Source organism: Cynocephalus volans, chromosome 17 (genome assembly GCF_027409185.1).
Source record: "Cynocephalus volans isolate mCynVol1 chromosome 17, mCynVol1.pri, whole genome shotgun sequence".
NCBI lineage: Eukaryota > Metazoa > Chordata > Mammalia > Dermoptera > Cynocephalidae > Cynocephalus > Cynocephalus volans.
Window position 1 is genome coordinate 20035147 of NC_084476.1, and position 26656 is coordinate 20061802.

Sequence of the window (26656 nt, forward strand, 5' to 3'; positions counted from 1 at the left end):
GTGCCCAAGAATGCAGAGCAAGGAAGAGCTGGAGTAGGGATTCATACCTAAGACAGCCCAATCCCAAAGCTGCTGTCCTTCCCCATACCAAAACGCCTGCTAGAAGGGATTCCCCTGCTTGGCCATTCCTAAAGCACTTTGTTCAGAGGCACGTTCTCTTAGAGTTTAATGTGTACGTATCTCTCTCTCCTTTCGTTAGGAGGTGAATTAGAAATTATCTCTGTTTCATCACTGGTGTCTTTACCCCCCCCCCATGTTTGGCACAGTCCCCAACCTGCACATAGTAGGAGCCTACAGATTGTTTGTGAACATGAGTTTTACCAAGGATTGGCTCTGCTTGAAAGCATGTGTTGGCAATTCTCAGCCCCTCTTTCTGGTAGCTTCCTTCTGCTGCATCATTGTGTGATTGTTTGGGGGAACAGCGTGGGCTGTTTTTTTCTGGTCTCTCTTTTAATAATTAATACCCTCTGCTTGGAAGTGAAGTTCATCCAAGAACAATCATAAGCAAATGAAAGCTAAGCTGTGAAATTGTGGCTGGAGAGGGAAAAACAGAGAGTCACTATAAATAAACCCTAAGCCCACGTGCCTTTTTCTTTCGTTCTGTTTTTTGGACTCTCACACACAACTATAAATGTTTGATAAAGCATTTTACTTATTTATAAATCCTGTCACAGCAAACAGAGGCATTTGGACCGGTTTCCCCTCTCCACAGCAAATAGCTACATTTGGAAGATAGAAAGATCCCCTGGGTAGAAAATGAATGAGATTTTTTTTTTCATCTTCTTCTTCCATTTTAGTTTCCCCCAGGCAAGAGGGATTTAGCTATGCTCTAATTCCCCCATTAGCAGCCTCTATTTATAATCACTAACATTTATTGAACACCTATTCTGTGCCAAGCAGTCTATGTAGTGATTTCCCATGATACTACCTTAATTCTCTCACCTCCTCAAGTAGGCATTATTATCCCCATCTTACAGCTGTGGAAACAGAGGCTCAGAGAGGAAGTGTATTGTTAAGGTTACACCAGCAATTAACTGTCAGAGGCAAAACTGTATGTATGCTTGTCATTCTTTAAACATTATTTTTTAAAATACAACTAAGTTTCAATTTATGAGTCATAGCCAACATTTAAAATCATGTAAAAAAAACTGCAATAAAATGAAATAGAGAATAATAGAGTAGGAAAGAACAGAAAGTATTATAGTATACCACATTAGTATTGCTTCATGCAACTTTTGTTCAGTTGGGCAATAATATAAAATGCTTATTTTTACTATGAGTTACATACAGTCTGACAAATTAAGTACTACTATAACAACTGGATACTTTCTGCTACAACTGGAGTATCTAACCTGGGGTCCGTGGATGGATTTCAGGGCATGCGTGTCTGGAAATCAGTGAGGATTTATAGGCAGTTGTTTGCACTAAGTATTTCTTTAAAGAAAGGGCTATAACTTTAATTAGGTTGTCACGGGTGTCGGACTTAACGTCTAACTGTAAGTTAGTAACTCCCATATGTCATCAGGTTGCCTCAAGAGATTGCAACCATAGGCCATCAAATTATTCATTTCCTTGTGGAAGTGAAGATATTCTTAAAGTAAATGTTATTCTCATTAATTCAATATGCACAGAATTTTCAGGTTGTGAAATGTTCACACACTTATCATTTTCTTAGTTCTTCTGTCATCCTTTTAGCTACTCCCATTATCCTCTTAGCCCCTCCCATCATCATTTTAGCCCCTCCCTCATCTTAAGATCCCCCCATCTTTTTGGCCCCTCCTACCATCTTCTTAGCTCCACCCACTATCCCGTTGGCTCCTCCCAGGAACTCTGCAACAGAAGCAGCCCCAGGATTGTAACTCCCATTTTGGAGGTGAAGAAACAGAGTCTCAGAGAAACTGACTTGCTTAGTGGTCAGTGTGAGTGGTCTCCACCCTGCCATGCTGCCCACTGCCCTGTCTTTACTTCTCAAAGCCACCAAGATAAACATTCTAAAATGTAGATCAGTTCTTAACACTTTCACTGCCAGAAGACATTGCTCTTAGGCTCAAGGCCAAGTCAGATGCCAGCTCAAATATTTTTCCTCCAGAGAAAGTTTGCTGACCAGGGCCCTCATCACATCTGATTTCCCTGTTATACATTCACAGAGCCTCCTATGCATGCCATTCATGAAATTACTTTTCCTTCTTAGGAAACTTCTGTAAGAGTAGAATCAATGTCTTCCTTCTTCAGAGTCTGCTATATAATAGATGCTCTATATTCACTGAATGGTGATTTTTTTTTTTTTTTGATATGTTTTGCCCACCACCCTCAGGTTCAAGAGAGACAGTGATATTTCTAGTCAAATTTTCAAACACCCAGTAAATTGTTTCCTGCTATATAAGTTCATGTTCTCATCGTATTTTCAATATTTACTATATTTTTATTTTGCTCCTTTCCATAATGTGGCATTGTATTTAGGAAAGGTGGTAAAATGAAGGAAGAAAAATGCAGTGGTTTTAGGGAATTAAATCAGTTCAAAATCTCCTGGCCATTAAAATGTAATTGCTAAATAATGTTTTAAAGATTTAACTGTAAATGGCTCAGAATTATATGGCTTTCATTTCTCCTTAAACTGACAATAATTTAACTATTAAGGAAAGATGTTTAGAGAAAAAAATGTGTTAGTGTGATCAACACTGGATAGACAGACAGATAGATGACAAATGTGTAGATATAGATAAATATATATACATATTTACATAGTGTATTTTATTTGTTAGGTACTTTGGAAGTTTCAGGATCCAAATGATTTTTTTTTTTTCTCAATTTAGTCAATCTTAACCCTCAAAATTCCTAGTTATCTTTTGGTTTGGTTTAGTTTGGTTTTATCTTTTTAGGTCATCTTTCCAAATTCAAATTTTAAGACAAATACCACTGCTATGTGTATGGTGATTGGGAGTTTTAAAATCACTCTCTCGTATGTTTGTTTATCTTCACACCACCCTAGTGTGGCAGCAGGAATGGATGTCATCAACATGATTTTACTTTCAAGTTCTGAGTCTGAAAGAAGGAAGATGTTAAATACCATATTATGTGCCTGTACTATGCTGGGTTCTTAGACATGGGCTATAGTCTTCGATTCTAAGGGAGTTTGCAGTCCATGGGGAAGAAGATATTGAACAATCGGCATATGTTATGAGAGAAGAATCAGCAGTATTATGAGCCATTTAACAGGGGGACCCATCTAGTCCAGAGGGTCCGCAAGGATTTCTCTGAGTAGCACAGAGTGGATTGGGGATCTGAAGGATCTGTAGCATTTAGCTACAGGGGAAGCCAGAAGGTGAGAAAGACCTGTGGGGGAAGAGAGGAAGACATAGTGAGGGAGCTGTGAGAAGTTAGGTTTGGCTGGGGTGGTTCACAAAGGAATGGACTCCAAGGAGTGATGATCAGGCTGTTACAGACTAAGTTGTAAAGAACAGTGAACGAGCATTTGACTTTGTCCTAAGGGCAGTGGAAGCCATTAAAAGTCTTTTGAATCAAAAGACTCCCTTTGCATTTTGGGGTGATCAAAATGACTACAGTGGAGGGGATGGGTTAGAGAGGGTGAATCCAGAGAGGAGAGAGACAATGAAAGCAAACCAGAGGATTTACAGAGTAAGGAAAGTAACCCCAGAGGTCCTGGACTCTTCCTTGTGACTTGACCCTTCAGACTTCCTGTCTGCATCTTTGTTTTTGGTCGTTCTCTTTCCATTCCACTGTTACTAAATGAATACAATCTAAAGCTATAGAATGTTATGCAGATGCTTGATATTTTCATCAGCATTGTTATTATTTAATTTTGTTGACGAGACTTAAGGCCCGTGCATTGAGAAAGCAGTCAGCTAAGTAAGAAGTGTTGATTAAAAGTGCTAATAAGCAGATTTATTTGTCCCATATTTCATCCAGATGTAATTTTTACTCCATGATTATGTGCCAGAGGTTTAGAAACCTCACATAATCAGTGTGCTGCTTTAAGAGCACATGTTCTGATGATAATAGCATTTTGTTTCATTTTATTTTTTTACTCAACACTTACTTTATGTTAGGCATTATGTTAGGTATTTTATACCTAGTTTCTCATTTCATCTTACAACCAATTTTATGGGGAGGTAGTGTTGTCCCATTTTGACGGATATGGTGAGTAGAATTCAAGAAGCACAGAGAACTTGCTCTGCAGCTCTCCGCTGAAGGTATGGAGAGAGGAGATGCTGTATTGCCTCTGGAATTTCAAGTATCCATAGTGTGCAGCGTGCCAGGCTAAAGGCTTATGGGGAATGCAGGGTGAACACAGATGGTCCTCGGTCTCAGGAACCTTGGGTTACATGGCACAAATAATTACTCATTCATGTGAGTTCAGTATCAAACTTTCATGTTATGGAATGCTGCATTCCATGAAGACAGAAGCAGGAAAAAAGGAGCAGCAGCTGAGAAGTGTGGGGATCACATCAAGCTGGGACAGCCAGAAAGGGCTACTCTGGAGCCCATTGAAAAGAACCTAGGCCAGCGCTCAGAATCACAGCCTTGCCCCTTGCTGACAAGGTGACTTCCAGGAAATTCCTCCACCTGCCTGAGCCTCCATTCGCTTATCTGTAAGGCAGATGGAGCCACATCTACCTTGCAGATGCTTAAGAAAAGAATTTAGTGTAATATACTAAAATCATACAAGGCAAGTGATAAGTAAGTGTTCAACAAATCCATATGGCGGGAGAGAGATGGAACTGGCAGGGCAGCACAGAGGAGGCGTTTTGAGAGGAAGCCATGACCTCCCCAAATTATTGTATTGCCACCATGCGAGCAATGGGAGTTAGGAAGCTTCTTTGTCAATGTGGGCTCTGAAGTCTGACTATGTGTTCAAATACTTTATCTACCCTGTGTTGGTCATGTCACCTTGGGGAGTTAGGTGACCTCTTGAAGTTGCAGTTTCTTCATCTGTGAATGGCCATAAGAAGGTATTGACTTCACTGGGTATTGTGGAAAGTGAAGGACAATTAGTATTTGCTCTTAGCACAGTGCCAACCTAGGGAAGGCACTCAGTCACCCTTGGCCAGCCCCATTTGTCCTCCTGCACACCTGCTGAGAACCAGATGCCCGGTAGGGAAGGGGGGGTCTCCCGGCAGCATTCCCAGCAGGAGGGGTGAAGCATGTGACAGGACTCATGGCAAAGCCTGACAACCACAGCCTGATGTCCTGACGTGGAGAAGTCAGAGATTCCTGTGTCTGTGTTCTGAGGAACCTTTACTTACGCTTTGGTTCAGGCACATGCCTCGTGAAGATGTTTCATAAACAGCCTCAAATCCAGCCATGAGTAACACACTTCAGGGCCCACTGGCTGCCTGTAAGGGACAGAGAGATACGAGTCTATGGAGACCAGGAGGCTGAAGATTTATTTTGATTTGATGGTTTTTGATCTTTCCCCAAACTTCGTGCAGCATTAGGCTGGGATTCTGCTGTGTATTCATTAGTACCAGAGCTGAAGTTTCCTCCAGGCTTCTGTTCACTTTTCATTTATACCCAATGACAGTCTTACCAGGTGATGCCCTGGAGTGTGAATCCATAAAAACAATCAGTTACAGAGGGCCAAAGGGTTTTTCAGCCAGCTGGTGAAGCAGAAAGCACACTCGACTTGGAGGTGGATGCCTGTCTGCTTTCTCATCCTGACCCTGCCTCAGATGCTGTTCCCACTTCTTGGGACTCAGTTTCCCCATCTGTAAAACATGCATGCTTTTGAAGATTTCATGTACCTCTAAAAGCCCTTCTAGAACAGATTTTAAAATCTAACGGAAGAGATTTTTAACTTTGGAATATATTTTAAGGCAGATCTTTATGTATTAATCCATTTATTTGTCAATCAAAAAATCACTTCACCCAAGAAGATCAGTGCTTTGAAACTCAGAATAAAAGCAATGATCAATCCATTCATTCATTCATTTATTGGACATATAGTGAATTCCTCCTCTATGCCAGGCACTGTGCTAGTAGCTGGAGAAACTGTAGTAAATTATACCAACATGGTCTTTGCCCATGTGGAACTCACTTTGAATTGGTAGCAACCACACATCGTTGAAATACGCAAAATGTTACAAGAGCAGGAGTCCACAATAAAGCAGGAGGATAAAAAGTACCTAATCCAATGGGGAAAGTACCTAATCCAATGGGGAAAAACTTACTAATGGTCAATCCTAGTTTGAGCTAAAGGAAAAAATATCATTATTTAGAATCATAAATTGAATATACTGTATCAGCTGCATCATGATATGGAAAACGGCTTACGAGTTGGGAGATGTAGACTCAAGTCAAATTCTACCACTTCCTAGCTAAGTAATTTTTATCTCAATATTTTGTGATGATTCTATTGAATTTTTTAAAAATGAAAGGTCTGGCTAGAGTGGAAAAAGATGTATAAATGTAATAAGATAGTAAATGTTACAAAAATAGTATTAAAGATTTGGAACCCAGTATGCTGTCCAAGCATTTTTAGCTTTGTCTCTTATCACCTCTCTATATTTGTTAGTAGTATTATGGTTTTAGTTTCTCCTCTGCCCCTGTATGAAAACATGGCAGTCCTATGACTTTTCTGATCAGCATTGTTATTAATTGTTTTGGTGGCTGGCCGGTATGGGAATCTGAGCCCTTGACCTTGGTATTATAACACCATGTTCTAACCAAATGAACTAACTGGCCAGCCCTGATCAGCATTAGATAATACAAAGTCCAACATTTACTTAATGTAGCAAAATACAGTCTCAATTCAGATATGTCCAGTGCCATAAGAGTCAGTCCTTCATTCACCATTCTGCTCCCCTATTGGGACATGTACCTATCCTTGAAGCTCAGGAAGGTAGGTAAAACTTGCTTGCATTCTCTTTCTCACTTACCTCCTCCACTACTTTTTAGCTAATGTTTCTGAGCCCTCCAGGGCTGGGGTATGGATGAGAAGGAATGAAAGGTAAAAGGAGCAGGTAAGAACGTCATTGACTGGCACAGCCGCAACTTGTCTTCAGTTTTTGTGATCCTAGAAGATATTTTAGCTGGCTCTTTGTCTGAAGGCATTTTCGTGGTCTCATTAGAGACCAGTCCCCATTCCTAACTGTCCCTCTTCTTTCCAGAAAAAAAGGAGGTAGAACTCACAGCAATGCTATTTCCCAAGAAATCTCCTATATATCCTACCTTCAAAAATCACTTATCATTCCCCTGATAGGACAGAGGGGTTTAATTGTTCACTCACTGGCTCTTATCTACCTGTTTTTCACACGATCTCCTGGGTGATCTATCTCTAACTCATTTTGATATCTAATATGTGTTGCTTGAGGGTCTCAGCTGAAATTTCTGTTTCCCATTCATTTACAAAGTTAAATTATACACTGTCTTGGAGTCTCTGTTTCTTCATCTATAAAATGGTGATAATTACTGTCTTATGTCATACATGGTTATTATAGGGATCAACTAATATGATAAACCTAGAGTTGCTTAGATACAACAGATGTTCTAAAAAAAAGTGTGACAAATTGTTTGGACAGCTGTTAACTGTTATCTATGCCCTTTTCTCTATCTGTACATTTTCTTGTTTTATTTCCTGTTTCTGGGATTTTGCTCTTCTGTCTCCCCATAATGAGTCTTAAATGGTCTTTAAGAGTCAGTATAGAAGCTTCTTCTTCCATGAAGCTATTCCGTTTTTTTTCAGATAAATGTGTTTTCTCTCACTTTTAATCCCTAGCCCTTTCCTGAAACTGTTGTGAGGTTTAATTCCACCTGCTTTTATAAGAGTTATTTTTAATATGCCTTCCCCAAGAAAAACAAGTTAAGAGAATGTTGGTCATTGTCACGACCACCACCACCACCATCATCATCATCCTGTCAGCTATGTATTTTGTGCCACTTTAACAGATTATCTCAGAGACTTAAGGTATTTTGGCAAAATCAATATACTTAAGCCAATTATATAGATAAGATCATGAGAATTTCTGAGATTAAAACACTTGCCAGAGCTACACAGCTAAAAAGATGTGATCAGTAATTCTGTTTCCAAATCGAGTGATCTTCTTAATGTATATATACTTTATAATTTCCATTGTCTTTAATACCAACAGTGACCCACCACCGTCACCCATTACCATCACCCTCATCCCAGTGTACTTCTCAAAAAACCTTGTTCCCTCTTTAGAGTCAAGACAGCACCTACCTACCTTGGTGCAAGTTGAGTTTTTATGTTACCTGTACAGGATACTTATAAACTGGGGTTCACACATCTTGCATTTCATATGTTAAAAAATTCTTACTGAGTACCTACTACATTCCAGACAATGCCTTAGCTACTGGCAATGCAATGATTAATTAAATAGGCAGTCTTTCCATTCATTTAGCTTACTTTTGAAAAGGTCGAGAGGAGAAAATATTAAAATAAATACATAATATAATGTTCATAGTGGTATATTAATGAAAAAATTAAAGCAGAGCAAGGCAATAGAATAAAAGCATACCAAGAGGACTTCTACTCTTTGGAACTCTGTTATAGACATCTTAGTTACCCTCCACCAGGCTTGTTAGGAAGATTGGGCCAATATTATTGTCATTTATGCAGATGACGAGGACCTGCATTGCTTCAGGTCATATAACTTAATGCCACTTCTTTGTCACCACAGCTTCCTCCCTTTGATGTGACCTTTATACTCTATGAACTTAGTCCCTAAGGGTATGGTTTGCATGATGTAGTGGAAACTTGAACAAATTTATAGGTGTGATAGCTTGGATTGTTGTTCAGCAAACATTCCCTCCCCATCTGCCATTGTGGGCAGGGCAGACTTTCCTATCCCATTGATGTTGGGTTTGGCTGTGTGACTTACTCTGAGCTCTGAGATATTAGCGGGTATGACATGAGCAAAAGTTTGAAATGTGCTTTAATAGTGGAGTTTCCTTCTTGTGCCTTGTCATGTTTCTGTGGGAATATGCCCTATGTAGTCTGTTGATCCAAAGACGATGAAAGACCCATGAAGTAAACCTGAACTCTACCTGTGGCTTGGATTCAAGCTGAAGACAGCCTGAATATCTGAGCCCCATTTGACCCACAGACACATGAATGAATGCCATCTTGAATGAAAAAAGTTCTGGATTGGTTGCCAATGGCAATAACTAGCTAATAATAGGATCAAGGATTAAAGTTCAGCTTGCCCATTCTAGCTCTTCACTTTGGCCAACTTCCTTAACCCCTTAAACTCTCAGTTTCTTCATCCATTAAATGGTAATAAAAAACAAACTTCATGGAGTTGCCATGATGAGAAGACAAGGTCATGTATAAGAAACACCTGATACATGGTAGATACTCAACACATATTTTCTTAACAACCAAAAACTTCGAGTACTTTTCCTAATTACCTCCTAGAAATATCCAAGCAAGCTTGGCTTTTCAAATGTGGATTCTGGCCATGTTTTCTGGACTGCTCTGGCCAGTTTCTTGCTGATTTTGCCATACTTTCTTTTTTGCTTGAGAAACTGCAATAAGCACATAGCACTAGTTTGATAGTCCATGCTGGCATTTGAGCTTCGAATATGTGTTTATAATTATTCTGCATTATCTTAATTACAGTTATGCAAGGAAGGGAATGTCGGGGGGGGGAGGTTAAAAAGAAAACTGTTCAGAAAAATCTTCCATGAAAAATAACCCACAGTTAGCAGAAGACAGGCCTGTGATTGTGGTCGTAATTGGAAATGGCACTATTAATACAATACTGATTCATTCTATATAATAAAAAAAAATGGAAACACTTTTTGCAATTACCCAATTCCAAATGAAATTAACATTCCGTGGCATTTCCTATAAATGGTTCGTTTGCACACATCAGTGGACACAATTAGCTTGGAAGTGAATGAGGGCTGTGACTGGAGAGTGGATGAGGTAGGGAGGGTCAGGTACATCTGAGAGGATGAAGGGGCAAAAAGGGATTTAGACTTTGCTGAAGATGAAAAAACAGCAAAGATCAGAGAGGGCAAAATGTCTGGTGTCCAGGAAGAGCAACAAGACTGCAAGGATTTGACTTACCTTATAGGTCAAAGACACAGAGAAATACATCATAAGCTCATTGAACAGGTGAGTGCAAATATTTGCATAAGTGTTACCTGTTTCAAATTCAGTCTTCCACAGACCCCCCACTCATTAATCCAGTGCCCTCCTGGGCTGATCCCTTCAGTCCTGCCCAAATCCTAGAATCTGTGGTGTGGTCTTGTCCAAGGCTCTCTGCCCTGCTGCCATTCGCTGAGACTGAGGGTGGGGCGTAGAAATTTCTTCATGCCATGACTTAATTTTTTTTTTCCCTGTATTCAATGTTTTGATTTAGTTCTGTAGGCAAGTTGATCATGGTAAAGAAAACATCAGTGACAAATCATCACTCTGTAACTGGAAAGGGGAACAATTAGGCAACTGATAGATATATTGGGGGCATAGTTAACCCTCACATCATATAGTTATATGTCCTTTCTAGGGAGAAAACCAGGATGCCTTCTTGACTTCTATCTCCTTTAATTCATATCTAAGTCCTATTATTCCTGCCCATCCTAACTCCTAAATATATTTTTTCCAATTGTATATCCTGTTTTCTATTTCCTTCGAACCTGCTGTAGTGAAGATTTGTATGTTTTTTTGTCACGTTCTCCTTGAATAAATGCATAGTCACTAGAGTTGAAACAGGGTTAGTATCTTGACTCCACTAATAATTAGTATTGAGACCCTGAGCACAATTGGAATGCTCGGCTTAATTTCTTCTTCTATGAAAAAGAAATTATTGTAGTGTTTACCTCATTCAGTTGTTGTGTGTATTAATTTGGGAAATTCAGGTAAAATGCTTAGCACAGTTACTGGCACATGCAGAGCGGCTTAATACATTTCATTATGATCATTATTTTTCTCCCTAAGATCCTTCTTCCACAGTGATCATCACATTGATCTTCCTTAGGTAGCTCTCTGACAGTGTCACTCTGACACTCTGACAGTGTCAAAATCCTTCCATATATTCCTATGATACAGACAAAAGTTCAAATGTTTAGCTTGGCATTCAGGTCCCTTCATGATGTGTTCATACCTTCCTTCTCCCCTTGTCTAGAGCAGCATCCCTCCAGGAACTCTGGACTCCAGCCAGGCTAAATGACTCATCAGTTTCTGAATTGAAATGACTTTGTACTTCTGCACCTTTACACATGCCACCTAGGAAAACGTTCTCATCCTTCTTTGATGTACCACACTCAACATCCAAGTGTTACTTCTGTCCCTGTGTTTTGCAGGTGAATGCTAAAGTCACCCAGACAGGTAGGTTCCGCTTGGCTTTCTGGATATGGAACTCCATATTCTCTTGTCATTTTTTTTTTTTTTTTTCGGTGCTTGAGTCATCAGTGAATTGAAGAATTTTTTTTGATGTCCAGCCTAACTTGGTACAGCTTTAATTTAACTTCGTCTTGGTATAATTCCTTGCACCATCAGGCTCTTTTAAGCACTGCCTCTGAAATGCCGTGTGGATGATTGGCTTCCAGCAGGTTTCCTACTGACTTGGAACCATGTCTCTTTTTTCATTCCAGTCTCTAATTGCTAGAGATGTGCATGTCTCTCTCCTCTTTCCTCTTCTGTGTTCAAATATAGCTCAGGGGGTAGATGCTCTGGCCATACAAAGAGACAGGTGGGAGGCTGTGGGCTTTCTTCCTGCCAATGTCTTCCTTTCTCAGGCATCATTAACTTATTAGAAACGAGTGGAGACTCGCCAATTTGCCACACAGCTGATGACTGGCTGCTGTCTCCGACCTTTCTGTGGCCTCGAATTAGAAAATGGATCAATTGTTTTTGAATCCAGAGGTATAGACAAGAGGGTTTGTGTTTGTGTGCGTATTGGAGGGGTGAAGAAAGGGAGTTGGGAATAGCATCTCCCCAATCTCATACATATGAAAGCAAGGTGAATTTCTTTAGGTTTATGCTAAAGAGAAGACATTCCAAATTAAGATTTTTTCCTCTACAATTATTGATCTACTATTGCTGAAAGACATTCAGAATAAAAATAAGAACCTCAAGTTTTAAATTCATGGGATGATGAACTTTAAGGATTATCGGTAGTCTGACCTGCCTTTTACTCCACCTTTATCTAATGCTTGAATCTCTTCTGTGTTATTTTTGCAAGGTGATTTCTCTGCCTGATTACTTCCAGTTTCAGTGGACTTAACACCTCTGCAAATCTTTCCTTATTTAGGAAGCTCTATTAGATCATAGGTTCACAAAATAATAATAATTACTATTATGATTGTTATAACCATTATTATTCTTAAGATGATGGGTCTTGGTACCAGATAGATCTGATTTGAGTCCCAATCCTCCCCCTTACAAGCTAGGTTACTTTAGTTCATTGATTCTCAACCTAAGGGGTAATTTTGCCCCTTGGAGTGCATTTGGCAATATTTGGAGATACTTTCGGTTGTTACAACTTGGGGAGGGGACACTTCTACTAGCATCTAATGAGTAGAGGCCAGGGATGTTGCTAAACATCCTACATGCACAGGACAGTCTCCACAACAAAGAATTACCTGTTCTGAATGTCAGTAGTATCAAGGTTGAGAAACCCTGCCTTAGTCAATAACCTCAGTCTCTCTCAGGATCAGTTTTTCCATCTGTAACAGAGATACATATAGTGTTTGCTTTGCAGCATCATAGTGAATGACATAAAGTTATATCTGCAAAGCCCTTTAGCAGATGTCTGGCTCAGTGTAAGCACTCAAAACTATTAGCTCTAATAATTATAACATATATAATGAATGTCTTGTGGAGCCTGGCGTGCAGCTATAGCAATACAAATGTTAAGCATTGCTATTAGAAGTAGTGCTAATACTACAGTCCTATAAGTAACTGAAGGCACCTATCTTCTGCTTCTTCACAGAGTCTTATTGTTCCTCAAGATACCATTACAGGCTTTCCTATCAGCGTAGCTTCTCATACCTAGACCTGCTGTACTTTATTAATAGTAGGCTTAATGTGACACTCAGATCTCAACACAGTTCTCTAGGTATGGTCTGAGCAATGAAAAGTAGGGCCATCCCCTTCTTGGTTCTTGACTTTATGTGTCTATTAACATAGCCTAAGAATATATATGTTACTTTCTCAGTGGTCACCTTACTGTCAATCCATATTGAGCTCTCTGATGCCTATATTATCGAATGAAAAGTGAGGAGAGTAGAGAAAAATACCCAACTGAGTGTGTCTTTATAAAATGTTCATTACATTAATGATGAGTACTCCAAATGCTTGGACATCTACCTCTAATCCAGGCATGCTGGGACCAGCTTCTGGAGCTTTAAACCAAAAGGAGACTGATAAGAGATAAAGGGAGAAATAGAGGAGGCAGGTACTCAGAGGAGAGAGAGAGAGCACACAGTATCTATAACCGAGAATACCCTTACCAGAACAGTGGCTGGAGCATGAGCTTCTGTCGAGGGTTATCAGCTTCTCCAGTGTTGCAAGGAGACAAGCTCAGAGTTGGAGGTTCTATCACAGCCTCTCTGTCTCTCTCTATATATATCTCTTTCTTTGATCACATTTCTCTACCTCATTGTGCACATCTAGCAAAATGAGAGTATTCCTCAAGACCCATCCGCCCGTGCATGCAGGCTCCCTGTGCAAATTGCTTCCTAGGATGGATCTCTATTATTTCACCAAAAAACATCAGAGGAGGAATTTTTTCTGCTCCACTGAAGACATGATTTCCAGTCCTTTCTGCTGCCTTAGCTCAGTTTTTTTTGGCTGCTCCCTGGGAAAAGGATAGATAAAAAAGGAGGTATCCATAATACTTAGCAGAGCTAGTTTTAACCGGGGCTGAATTAAGAAAAAGAAGATAATTCAGGATTATTTAGCCATGAGAATAAAATCATTCCTGAGATGCAGATGGGACCCCATATTCACATGGCAGCTCCCTTAGATGCATGGGACCACTCCAGCACTCCACAGGCTGATCCCCTCTCGGCCCCCTCCACACCTTTCTTTTGCTCCTTTTACTGTCTGCATTATTTCAGTAGTGGTTAAGATCATAGAAGTCAGACATGCTCAGGCTGCAGGTCTAGCGTTGCCCCCATAATGGGGATACTAATGTCACCCACTTCTCAGGCATGTGGTGAGTGGCATATAAGGTAATGGTGCCTGGTATAGAGGAAACACTCAACAAATATGAGTGAATGGTATCCCAGTGGTGCTCATTTAAACCCTCCTTGTAGGTATCCTTACCCTCATTTAGTCAATGAAGAACAACCTAGACTTAGAGAGGCAATGTCATTGTATTCAAAGGTGAGCAGATGCTAATAGATCCAGGATTTGGACCTCGGAGTATATAATAATAAGATAATTTTGCAATCTGTTTTCATCATGTTCTTTTGTCTCATCCCTTTGTATGTAAACTTTCTGTTTCATTAAGGATGTATTAGCAAATTTTAGAACTCTAGTCTTTACTAGTACTAGTGAAGTGGCAATACTGTAAACTTTTATAGTGACCTGGCTTACTAAATGCTTTAACACTCATCTCACAGGAACTTTTATTTCCTGAGACTCTGAGAGGCTTTGTGGGGTGTCCAAAGTCACACAGCAGCTGACCTGGAACTTGAGTCCTGTTCTTCTCCCTACAGATCTGCTGAGTTTCCATTCAAGATTCTCTGTTACACCCCCAATGTTGCTCTCTAGGTTACTGCTTGGATTTTTGTGTGGTGGTGGCATGTAATCACGAATGATAAAGCATGCCTGCTTTTACTGTCATGTAGAAACACGAAATTGAAATTATTAGTCATTAAATGGAAGGAAAAATCCTGAGCCTTATAGTAATGCCAACTCAGCCTCAATCCTTTATTGTCTATATATTTAGCCAGTCTATTTTTAAGAGTTTAATATTGAGAAATAGGATGTACTTATAATGTGACTGCATTAATTTCACCCCAAAATCCCTGCCATTTGCTATAGTTGACTTATGTGTGTTTAAATTTATAACCTCCCTATTGCACTGGGAAGATTTGCCTTAGTTTAAAGGGGATGGGTGGAAAATCTGCCAGTCGAAGTAGTGAGAATTGTACAAACTCCATATTCTGCTCTTTCTTCATCCCCCTTCCTGACCATATTATGGATCAGTAACATACCCATGTCACAATGCATATTTTTATACCCCTCATTGAGTGCCTGGAGATACATACCCTGAAATATTTGTTCATTCATTCAGCAAGCATAGCCCAACTCTAAAAACTGTGAATGAGTGTGTCCTTATGTCTCTGAAGAGGGACACCTCAGTTTCAGATGGTTGTCATTTCTGGGATCATTCTCATGATGATCACTAATATGGTCTAAAGCAAAGCCTGCTGAGAGGAAGACATTTCTTGCATCCTCTCCAGTGTGGAAGGCAGTTTATTTACCCTGTTTATTGGTCTCACTGCAAAACAAGTCATAAAGTAGTACTTCAAGATATTTGTGCAGCTCTGTTATTTACAGGCTGTCTATGATGGTGAAAAATTAATTAACCTCTGTGTGCCTCACTTACTCATTTGTAAGACGGAGATAATGATATGTATCTTGAAAGGTTGTATGTCAGTCGGTCATTGCTACAACAATGCTACATAACAAGCAATTATAAAATCTCAGTGGCATCCAGTAATAAATATTGATTAGTCATGTGTCCAAAGGTCCAATGGAGTGTTGTGCTCATCCCATGTGGGCTTGATCATCATCTACAGGTTGGCTGGGGACAGTGACCTAGGCTGAAGGGGTTATCGGAACTCTGCTCCATGCTGCAGGGTTGTGAGGCTACCATGAGTTGCTCACCCTCCTCGGACTAGCAGATTAGCTTCAACATGCTCTCCTCCTGGTGGTGGCAGATGTAAATGTGTGAGCAGAAATATGTGATACCCCTTGAAGCCTAGGCTTATAACTAGGACATTCTGACTTCCACCCACCCACCATTGGCCAAAGCAAGTCACACAGTCAAGCCCAAGTCAAAAGTTACACCCCATCTACAATGAAGTCCATCCCATCTATAATGAGTTGGTAGCAAGGGCATGGATTCAGGCAGCAGTGAAGAAATGAGGGTGATAATTCCATGCCATAGCCATTATGAGGATTATACTAAATGATGGCTGTATTTACCTTCAAATAATACCTGTCACATATTAAACACTCCATAAACAGTGAACGTCATTATTGTCATTGCAGTTATCCAGCTAACGAGATATTCTTGGCAAATTGGAATGGTACATTTAGGTGAACCCTGGTAACAGATGAACCAGGGAAGTCAAAAAACTCTCTGGGAGAAGTAAAACCAGGAGGAGGTTAAATTTCTAGAGAGAAAAGGAGTAGAATAAAAGAGTGTAATTCTCCCCTCTCTGCCAACTAGCTGCTAGAAAAACAAATTCCTCTGGCACATAACGGTGGTGCTAGACCTTAGTCAGCAACAAATTTATATTTTCCCAAATGTTTGGCACAGTATGCCTAACATTTAGGACCTGGTGATCTCTTAGAAGACAAAGCACAGACTTGATGAGCTTGACAAAGCAAGGTATGAGAACAGACACAGCACCATGAGCAGAAGCCGTATTTCTAGGATTAATGTTTGCAGCCATATGCAGGTTACAGCTATGGCAAGACCCAAGGTGTAACCATGATGAAATTGGCTAAAGGAGAGAGGAGGTGGAAACTCTGAATGTTACAGTGGCTTGGGATAATGGTAAGATCTGAACATGAGAGGACATCAGGGAATCAAAGTGCAGGTTTTAATCAAAGGGAAGTAGGGAACCTAGTATTTATTGAGCTGTAACTCTGTGCAAGACCTTCTGCAGGCTTATCATAGTTAAACTGGATAGCAATAATGATAATAAAGGCTGTACTTTGTTGATTGCTTAATCTGTTTTGGGTACTGTGTTAAGCACTTTGCATATATTATTGCATTCGATTTTAACAACACTAAAAAAAATCCACAATTAATTCTTGAGGGAAATTTATGCACAAGGTTTTACAAACAAAGACTGGAGTCTTAGAGAGGTTAAGGAACATACCGAAAGTCACATAATGCATATGAGATAGAATGAAAGTTTACACCTAAGTCTGCCAGCCTCCTACACTGAGTGTTCTCACTGTACCCAAAGTATCTGAGATAAGAACAGACACAGGAAAGGGGAGTGGGGTTGGATAGCAGAGCTATTAAAAGAAGTAGGAAATTTGAAATAGGGTCTGGGAAAGGAAATAGGAGTAGGTCGAAAACACCAGGCTCTCCTTCCTAGCCCAAAGATGGATTCTCTTGGTAATAAAAATCACCTCTCACATTAAGCTCCAGAAGAACCAAACTGTGTGGAATTTTCTTGACAATCCTTGCCCCTTTCTCTTGCTCATGCTACGCTTTCTGTCATCCTCTTTATCTGGTTCCACATCCTTTGAGGCTCAGGCAGGTTGGCATCTCTTCTGGGAATTTTCCATATACTTTCTACCTGCAGAAAAACTTAGGGGACACATTTTCAGTGTTCTCTTTACCAAGGCATATAGCACTTTATTTTCATTATCTTTACCTGTTTCTTCTGCTAAACAGTGTCCTTTAAAAAGGACAGTGTTTTAAAAAGGGACAATGTTCAGTTTATCACTTTGTCCCCAGTGTCCGCCCCTGGATGCAGCACCCAGTAATGGTATCAGATGAAGCATTCTAGCTGTAGAATGTAGGTGACTCTCCAGTCCCAAGGAGTGCTGAGGCACGTAGTGTGGCCTTCCTGTGAGGTTACAGAAGGGATGACTGTATGAGATGAATCTGGCTAATAACTCTAGCCCCATCAGATTCTGCTGCCTGGACTAGGCAGAAGATCTGGACTTGCTATGCCTCATAGTTTATGCCTTTTTTGTCAATGATAATATTAACTACATTTTTAAAGTACTCATTCTGTGTCAGGTACTGTGATATGCAATTTAACATCTCATTTAATCCAAAAACAACTTATTGGAGTTACAATTGCAAGCCTCATTTTAACACATGTGGAAGCTGAGGCTCTGAGTGGGTAAGTGATTTGCCCAAGTCCGATAGCTGGTAAGAAACATGGCTGGGCCGAGCCCATGGCGCACTAGGGAAAGTGCCGCGCTGGGAGCGCGGCGACTCTTCCGCCGCGGGTTCGGATCCTATATAGGAATGGCCTGTGCACTCACTGGCTGAGTGCCGGTCACGAAAAAGACAAAAAAAAAAGAAAAGAAAAAGAAAAAACATGGCTAACTGTGTTCCAAACTGTGACTGATTCCAAAGCCTCCCAAGGCCACACCTTGCCATCAAGGTGATAATGAAGTGAACAAGAAGTCTTTGACCCAGCCTATCTAGTTACCTGTACCTTTTTCTCTTGAACAGGCCTTGTTGAACAGATCTGGATTAGTCAGGATTCTCCAGAGCTACAGAAGCGATAGGATATATATGTTTAGCATGTATGCAACTCCAGCCCAACCTTTGGAATGGCCTTTACCACTCTGAAGTCTAGAAAATGGGAGTTCAGCTTGTAAGGCTAGCACTATTTGAGGGAGGTGAAAGTGCTTTGCCAACTAAGGACTGCAGTTCTTGTAGTTCCTGCTTCATCTTCCTAAAAGCACATTCATTTACATTTAGATCTACAGGATGGTGGAGCTGGAGGGAATCTTAAAGACCATCTGTGTTCTGGCTAGAGACTGTGGAAACAGCTCCAGAAAACCTGGAAGGTATTGTTGTTTTAACAGAACAGAGGAGAATATCACTAAATTTAATTTCATCATTCAAACCTGATGCAGTCCTAGCAGAAATCATGACCACCCTGTAAGTCTGCAATATTAACCAACAGGCCCAAGATCTTGTGTGTAAGAAAAGGCTATTCCCAAGTTTTCCGATTTATATTTTTTGCAGTTTGTTCATTTGTCTTGTCTGCAGACACTTGCTTGAAGATAAGCTGTACCAGACACCAAAGGTTTAAGAAAATATATGGGAGAAAAATAACTAAAAAGTGAAGAAATTCTGTCTATAATTTTTTTTTATCCCTTAGAGTTAGGAAGAGGTAGCCATTTAAAAAAAATGTGTACATGGGTTTTAAATTTGTTCTGTACATGGAGCATTCTCATCTGGCTAAAGAACACTGGCTGTTTTCTTTCTTTCTTTTCTTTTTTTCTTTCCCTGAAGAGGTGATTCCTATATGAAATGGATGTTGTATTCAGTTTCTGGACTCTCACAATGTCAAAATTTGATGATTCTTTGCATTTATGTTGGGTCTTCCCAGCTAAGGCATATCTTAGGATGGAGATGTCTGTTCTTATCACTTGCTGTCCAATTCTGGCATTTAAGTGTGCTCAATCCAAAGCCTGGGGACACAAATTGAGGTCTATATTAGGATTCTCCAGAGCAACAGAACCAATAAGGTAAAAATGTATAAGATGTGTGTGTGTGTGTGTGTGTGTGTGTATGTGTGTGTGTGTGTGTGTGTGTGTGTGTATAACCACATCCTCTTTGTTATATACATTCTCTATCTCTGTCTGTCTGTCTATCTATCTATATGAGAGATTTATTTTAAGGAATTGGCTCATGTGATTGTGGAAACTTGTAAGGCCGAAATCTGCAGGGTAGGCCAACAGGCTAGAGAAACCAAGGAGGTGAAAGATCTCTACAGTGAGAACTACAAAACACTACTGAAAGAAATTAAAGAGGATACAAAAAGGTGAAAAGACATGCCATGCTCTTGATTGGGAAGAATTAACATCATGAAAATGTCCATTGTACCCAAAGCAATCTACAGATTCAGTGTGATCTGCATCAAAATACCAATGACATTTTTCACAGAAATAGAAAAAGCAATCCTAACACTCATATGGAGTAACGAAAGACCCCGAATAGCCAAAGTGATCCTGAGCAAAATAAATAAATAAATAAATAAATAAAGCTGGAGGCATAAAACTACCCCATTTCAAATTACATTACAAAGCTATTATAACCAAAACAGCATAATACTGGCATAAAAACAGACACTTGGACCAATGGAACAGAATAGAAAACTCGTGAATCAGACCACATACTTACAGCCAACTGATCTTTGACAAAGGCAGCAAGAACATACATTGGAGAAAAGAAGGTCTCTTCAATAAATGGTGCTGGGAAAGTCGGACATCCATATGCAGAAGAATGAAACTGGACCCATACCTCTCACCCTATACCAAAATCAACTCAAAATGGATTAAAGACCTAAATATAAGATCCCAAACCATAAAATTACTAAAGGAAAACATGGTGAAACACTCCAGGAAATAGGACTGGGCAAAGACGTTATGAATAAGACTCCAAAAGCACAAGCAACAAAAGAAAAAATAAACAAATGGGGAAAAGTTGATGTTGCTGCTCAAGTCTGAAGGTCTGTTTCCTTTTCTTCAGAGAGGTCATCAGTCTTTCTTCTATTAAGACCTTCAACTGATTGGATGAGGCCCACTCGAAGAGTCTACTGATTCACACAAAGTCTACTGATTTAAATGTTAATGTAATCAAAAAAATACTTTCACAGATACATCTAGACTAATGTTTGACCAAATATCTGGATACCGTGACCTAGCCAAGTTGACCCATAAAGTTCTCCATCACAATATACTGAGGTTAAAATGATCCTAGAGGGCCAGCCCATGGCTCACTTGGGAGAGTGCAGTGCTGATAATGCCAAGGCCATGGGTTCAGATCCCTATATAGGGATGGCCGGTTAGCTCACTTGGGAGAGTGTGGTGCTGACAACACCAAGTCAAGGGTTAAGATCTCCTTACCAGTCATCTTTAAAAAAAAAAATGATCCTAGAATTTGGGGAAGCGGGGAGGAGTGGTGGAAACAAGAAACATGAATGCTGGACCCTGGTCTGCTGCTAACTTTTAGTAGGACCTTGTCTCTTGGTGAGAAGAAATATACCATCTTTAAGAGAATTTCCAAAGTGGTTACTTTATAATGCCCATGACTTTCAAAGTTGAACAAATGAATGAATGAGTTAAGTGAAACATCATGAAGCTGAAGGGTCAGTGAGAGAAAGGTGGGTAATGACTACTCTTTCTTGGGCACTTACTGTATTCTAGAAGCTGGGTTAGACATTGTGTGTACAGAATTACATTGAATTTTCTCAACAAACCTGCAGACAATATAGAGGATAAAACCAGGGGTGGTGAAAATGAAGGGAATGACTCAAGGACACCCAATTGCAGAGGTGACATTGGAGCTCAAGTGGGCTTTTTCACTTGCACTGGGCAATATGGCCAATCGATGTTTACCTGGTTGCTTGGTTTTCTGAGCATAGTTCTGTAATGAGGCAGAGCTGACAAAATGGGACATGAGCTGACCCTGGTACCTCTAGGTAGGACAGTCTTGATCATCAACACTTAGCAGGGTCCCTTTGGCACAGCAGGCCAGTCTCCAATCAAGTCTCTAATCAGGTCTACATTGCCTGGGGATCCTTCCCTACATGATCTAAAGAGGGTCTGGATTCTTAGAGTCACTTTTCAAGGCCCGGAGAAGTCACACCCAGACTTCAAGATTGAGATACGCTTTCTACCCACCAAGCAGACCAGAGACAGTGTGTGTAGAGTGGTTCAGTGGATGGAGCTGACGAATCAGAGTCACTGTCACCTGAGTCTAAATCCCAGTTCCACGGTTTCTAAGCTGCGTGACCCTGGAAGATCGTTGAACTTCTCTGAGTTTTGGCATCTTCACCTCTAAGCAGGAGTTGATAGTACTTACCTTTTAAAGCTGTTAGGAGGAATAAAGAAGTAAACATAGGAAATGCCAGTCCTTACCCAGAAAAGAGCAGTGCTCAGAAATTAAGTTTCTTCTGATATAGACTGGATGTGTCTGAAAAAATTAAAGTGAGTGATAAAAGTGACACTGGAACTTGAACCCGAGCAGGTACACATTTCAGTGGTTCCCCTCCCATTGCCCCGCCCCCTCTTTCTTTTCTTGTGTCTTTTATTATTATTTAGCACAGGTCTGTCTTCTTTCCTTGCTCTCTCCTTTCTTTTCCTCTTCTCTCTTCTCTCTCTAGCTTGGCTTAGGGGCCAGGCTCCTCTCCTCAGGTCCCAGTGGTTCACTCCCATTAGGCCTGACAATCTCCTATATGTCTGTTACATGGAGGCGGCATTCCCCTCCTCCCCCTCCCTTTCCTGGGCCTGCCGTGATGCTCACATCAAGCACCATCTGTTGCATTCATCCAGGCGATGGGTGAGCCTTTCTCCATGCTGGAGAGGCAGAGCTCAGTGAGTAGCTAGAGGTAATGTGACTTGTTTGAGCAACTTGATGTATTGATATTGATAGAGCTGCCAAATGGGGTCGGGAGGGATCAGGGATTGGGGGGAGTGGTACAAAGATGAAATCAGCCATGGAGAGGTTTGCAGAAGCCCTTCCCCCTCCAAGCCTGTCTGGGCTCGTGGCACTGTCGCCAAAGTAAGAACAGCCAAACAGATGGATGGGATTTACTACAGTCAGGGTCAGAAACCCTTGCCATTCAGAAGAGCAAACCTTCCCTCTCTGTGTGTCTCCCTCTTCCCCCAGCTGGTCAAATGTGCATCAGTTTAGGAGAAAGAAAACAAATAACAAGCTGGGAGGAAACTGACGTTTAGGAATTGCTGAAAGTCAGAGCCTTGGGGGGTGGGGGGAGGAGGGGAGAGTTGGTACATCAGTCAAGGTCCCAGCTGGACAAAGAAGGCATCCTCAAATGGATGATTTTAAGAGAATTCGTTGAAGCAACTATTTATAAAGGTGTAGGCAGAGGGAGGAGAGTCAGCTCGGGGATATCAAAGTTCCCGGGACCAGAAATATCAGGAAGCCACTACTGGCTCCTAGAATGGAAGGGGCAGGGAGAGAAAATGGTTTTACCTGACCCTGTGAGAACTGGAACTGTAAAAAAGGGGCCCTGGCAGAGCTGTAATTGTTGAGAGTCCTGGTCTTCTTCAGAAATGTGGCACAGAAACAGTAAAGGAGCAAGGGAAGAAATACCCCCAAATTCCTATCATATTCCGCCAGAGCATCCCACTGGACAAACCCAACTAACAGCCACATAAAAAGGAGCCAAGCAGTGCAGCCCATAGGATCTGCCTCAAGACATAGAGTGGGACAGAAAGAGCCTGGGGGTGGGGGTGGAGCTGGGGGTGCACATGGCGACAACCTCACAGACCAGGGATGATGAGTGTTCTGTTGCCTGCACTGCACTGGATTCAGCTCACACTCTAACCATTGCACGTGCTCCCTCTCTACCTTTGCTGAGGTTTGCATGCATAGCCTTCAGAGTCCAGATCTCTCCCAGGAGTGTGTGACCCACATAACTCACTGTCTACTCGACATCTCCACTTAGTCTTCTTGAAGATGGCACAAAATTTTCATATCGAAAACTAACTCATGTGCATGCCTCTCAAACATGGTCTCTTATAGAGTTCCTCCTCCACGTCTCTGGTCCAAGCCAGACGAGTGGTCCTCAGCACGCCCCACCCCCTTACTTACCTTTTCAAATCAGTCACCATCTTCCAAGGGCATTTTACTTGGTTTGCCCCCTTTTCTGCCTCTACTGCTACTCCACTACTCCTGTCTCTGCTCTCTCTAGTGCTCCATCTCCTTCTCTCTGCACTATTGCTGCCCTACTCCAGCCACCAGCATCTCATGCTCGGACTTCTGCCCGGACTAGCTGCTCTTCTCACTTTCGTTCCTGTCCTTCTCCAAGGAATTGTCTTCCACCAGATTGATCTTCCCAAAATGCAGATCTGACCACACCGTAATCCTTCCTAAAACCTTCTGCATAGTCCATCTTTAACAAGGCCCAGAAATGTTAGAATTAGGTGTAGGGTTAGGGTCAGGGCTTCCTATTTCTTCTCCAGCATTACCTCACATCACTTGCTTCCCAGGTTTCAGCCCCAGTGACCAACTGCAGACCCTTCTATGTTCCTTCTCCACAAAAAGTCTTTGTTTAGAGTCTTTGTCGTCCTCCCCTCCCCTCAGCCCTCCACCCCCGACCCTGATGCTTTTCAGACCTCACCTCCCTGCAACAAGTTTCCATGACTTTCCTAGACTAGGTCATAGTTTCTAATACAGCTTCTGGTGTCATCCTGCACCTCTCCTTTACAGTACTTATCACTTGTAAATTTTACATTTATATGTAAATTATTAACTAATATTGGTCTTCCTGTCTATATGGTAAGCATCATAAGGGGATTTTGTTTATGTTTTCACCAATGGACTTTGTTATAGACTAAATCCTTGTGTCCCCCCACCCCCTTCAAATTTATAAGTTGAAGTCCTAACCTCCAACGTCACTATGTTTTTGTCTGCTCGGGCTACCATAACAAAATACTGTAGACTGGGTGGCTTAAACAAGAGAAATTCATTTTCTCACAGTTCTGGAGGCTCACGTTCAAGATCCGGATGCCAGCACGGTGGAGTTCTGGTGAGGGCTCTCTTCCTGTCCTGGAGACTCTACCTTCTTACTGCATGTTCATGTGCTCTTTCCTCAGTGTGTGCCCTCAGTGTGTGCGTATGGAGACAGGAGGGTCTCTCTCTCTTCCTCTTTATATAAGACCACCAGTCCTATCAGATTAGGACTCTACCCTCATAACCTCATTTAACCTCAATTGCCTACTAAAATCCCAAATACAGTCACACTGGGAGTTAGGGCTTCAGCACATGCATTGGGTAGTGGGGATGGGGGAAAGGACCCACACAGTTCAGTCCATGGCAGACTGTATCTGGAGATAGGGTCATTAGGAGGTAATTAAGATTAAATGAGGTCATGGGGGGAGGCTAAACTGATTGAACTGTGGCCGTATTAGAGGAGGAATGGAGACACCTCTCCCCCTCTCCCTTTCTCTGTCTCTCCCTCCCCCTCCATGTAAGGACACAGGGGGTAAGTGACCATCTGTAGCCAGGAAGAGGACCCTCACCGAAACCTGACCATACTGGCACCCTGATCTTGGACTTTTAGGCTCCAGAACTGTGAGAAAATGTTTGTTGTTTATTCAACCAGTCTATGGTATTTTGTCACAGCAGCCCAGGCTGACTAAGATATACCTCCTGTGCTCAGCGTAGGTACATGATGGTTTTTCTGAAAAATATGTTGTATGAATAGATGAATAAATGAGGACATGAATGAATGAATGGATATCGACAGACCTGTATGGGTCTCTCCCTTTAGGGATTCCAGACTATGGCTTGTTCTGGACTTTTGACTATAGTATAGCCCTCATTTTACAATTTGGGGGAAATCACCCCTCGCTCTGGGTTTGAAGAATCAAAATTGGGCATGGCATTGCTTCTCCAAATCATTCTGTAGTCTCTTGCTAGAGGGCTGCTCCTCACAGGCTTGGAGTAAGGATCCCAAGTTTGGGATCTTTTTCTTGGTTCACCTTTGAGTAGACCTGCTTGAGATATGTGCAGAGTGAGATGGGCAGGAGAGGTGGGTGAGGAAGCTCTAATGCCACCACATGGTTTATTTGCATTGTCACTTGTCTTTTTCTTAGCAGTCATAGATTCCCCTGTGCTCCTGTAAATGGGGCTCCTCACAGAACCCAATACCCAAATCAGCCCTCTAGGTATGGCCCACCTTGTGGACACTTCTGTCTAAGCTGATAATCTCCCCTGGGAAAGGAAGAGCTCCGTGGAAATAGGTGTTGGGATGTTCAGGAGCCTTCTTTATCTAGTCTGGTGAAACCCATTCAAAGAAACAGAAAGTTCTGGCATGTTTCATCTCTTGGCGTTGGATAGCAAGTAGCTCAAACCGAAGAAGAAATTTCCTAGCCTCCAGAGACGTAGAGGGAGGGAAGGCTGAGTTTGAAGATTTCGAAGTCAGGGCTCCTGTGGGGCATTTCTTAGAACAAAGGCACTGAAGCCATTCAGCGGTTTTCCTTTTCTTCTTTCTGGTTTCCTCTGCTTGCCTCTTACATTGCCTCTCTCCTTCCTTCTCAAGCTCTGCTCTTCTTTTTTCTTTTATCTTCCACCTTTTTTTCTCTGCCCTTCTGACCTCGCTCTCTCCATTCACTGGAACTTCCTATCAGTCTCAATTTGGAAACTTTGTGGAAATGTGGCTACTAACAAATCATTGGTGGGTATTGTGGGCCTGGAGGTTGCAAGGCTTAACTCGGCCCCTTGCTAGCTTGGAGCACAGCATGCACCTTGTTTGGGGGCCTCAACTGCCCCTCAGTAAAGTGGGGATATGATGCTAAGTGATCAACATATCCACAGTACTGCAGTTTTATCTCCTAAATCATTGTGTGACCTTCACAGCCACTGTCTTGGTTCAGGCCACCTTTGCCTCTGACTGGCTTCTGCGAAGCTTCAACATTGGCCTCCCTCCCACCTCAATGTGCATTCTCCATACTCTAGTTAGCAGCTGTTATCAAAGTGACTTAATTTGATCATGTCAGTTGACTATTTTAAACCTTTCAGTGTTAACCTTTCGCCATTCATACTCCTAAATGTGGTCTACAAGGTGTTTTTGTCTCTCTGGCTTCATCTCCTGGAGCCCTTTCTGTGCAAGCTCTGTTGCAGCCACACTGAACTCCTTTCCATTGCTCGAGCGCTGGGCTCTTTTTGGCTTCAGATCATCACACGTGCTTCTCCTTCTGCCCAGGACGCTCTCTTTCCAAATCTCTCCAACCCCACCCTGATCCTGCCTT

General features: G+C 41.5%; 1 protein-coding gene across 3 annotated transcripts in view; it reads left to right on the forward strand.

Moving 5' to 3' along the window:
• Positions 1–26656, forward strand: part of ASTN2 (astrotactin 2) — a 902747-nt gene that overhangs the window by 226095 nt on the left and 649996 nt on the right. The window lies entirely within an intron of this gene.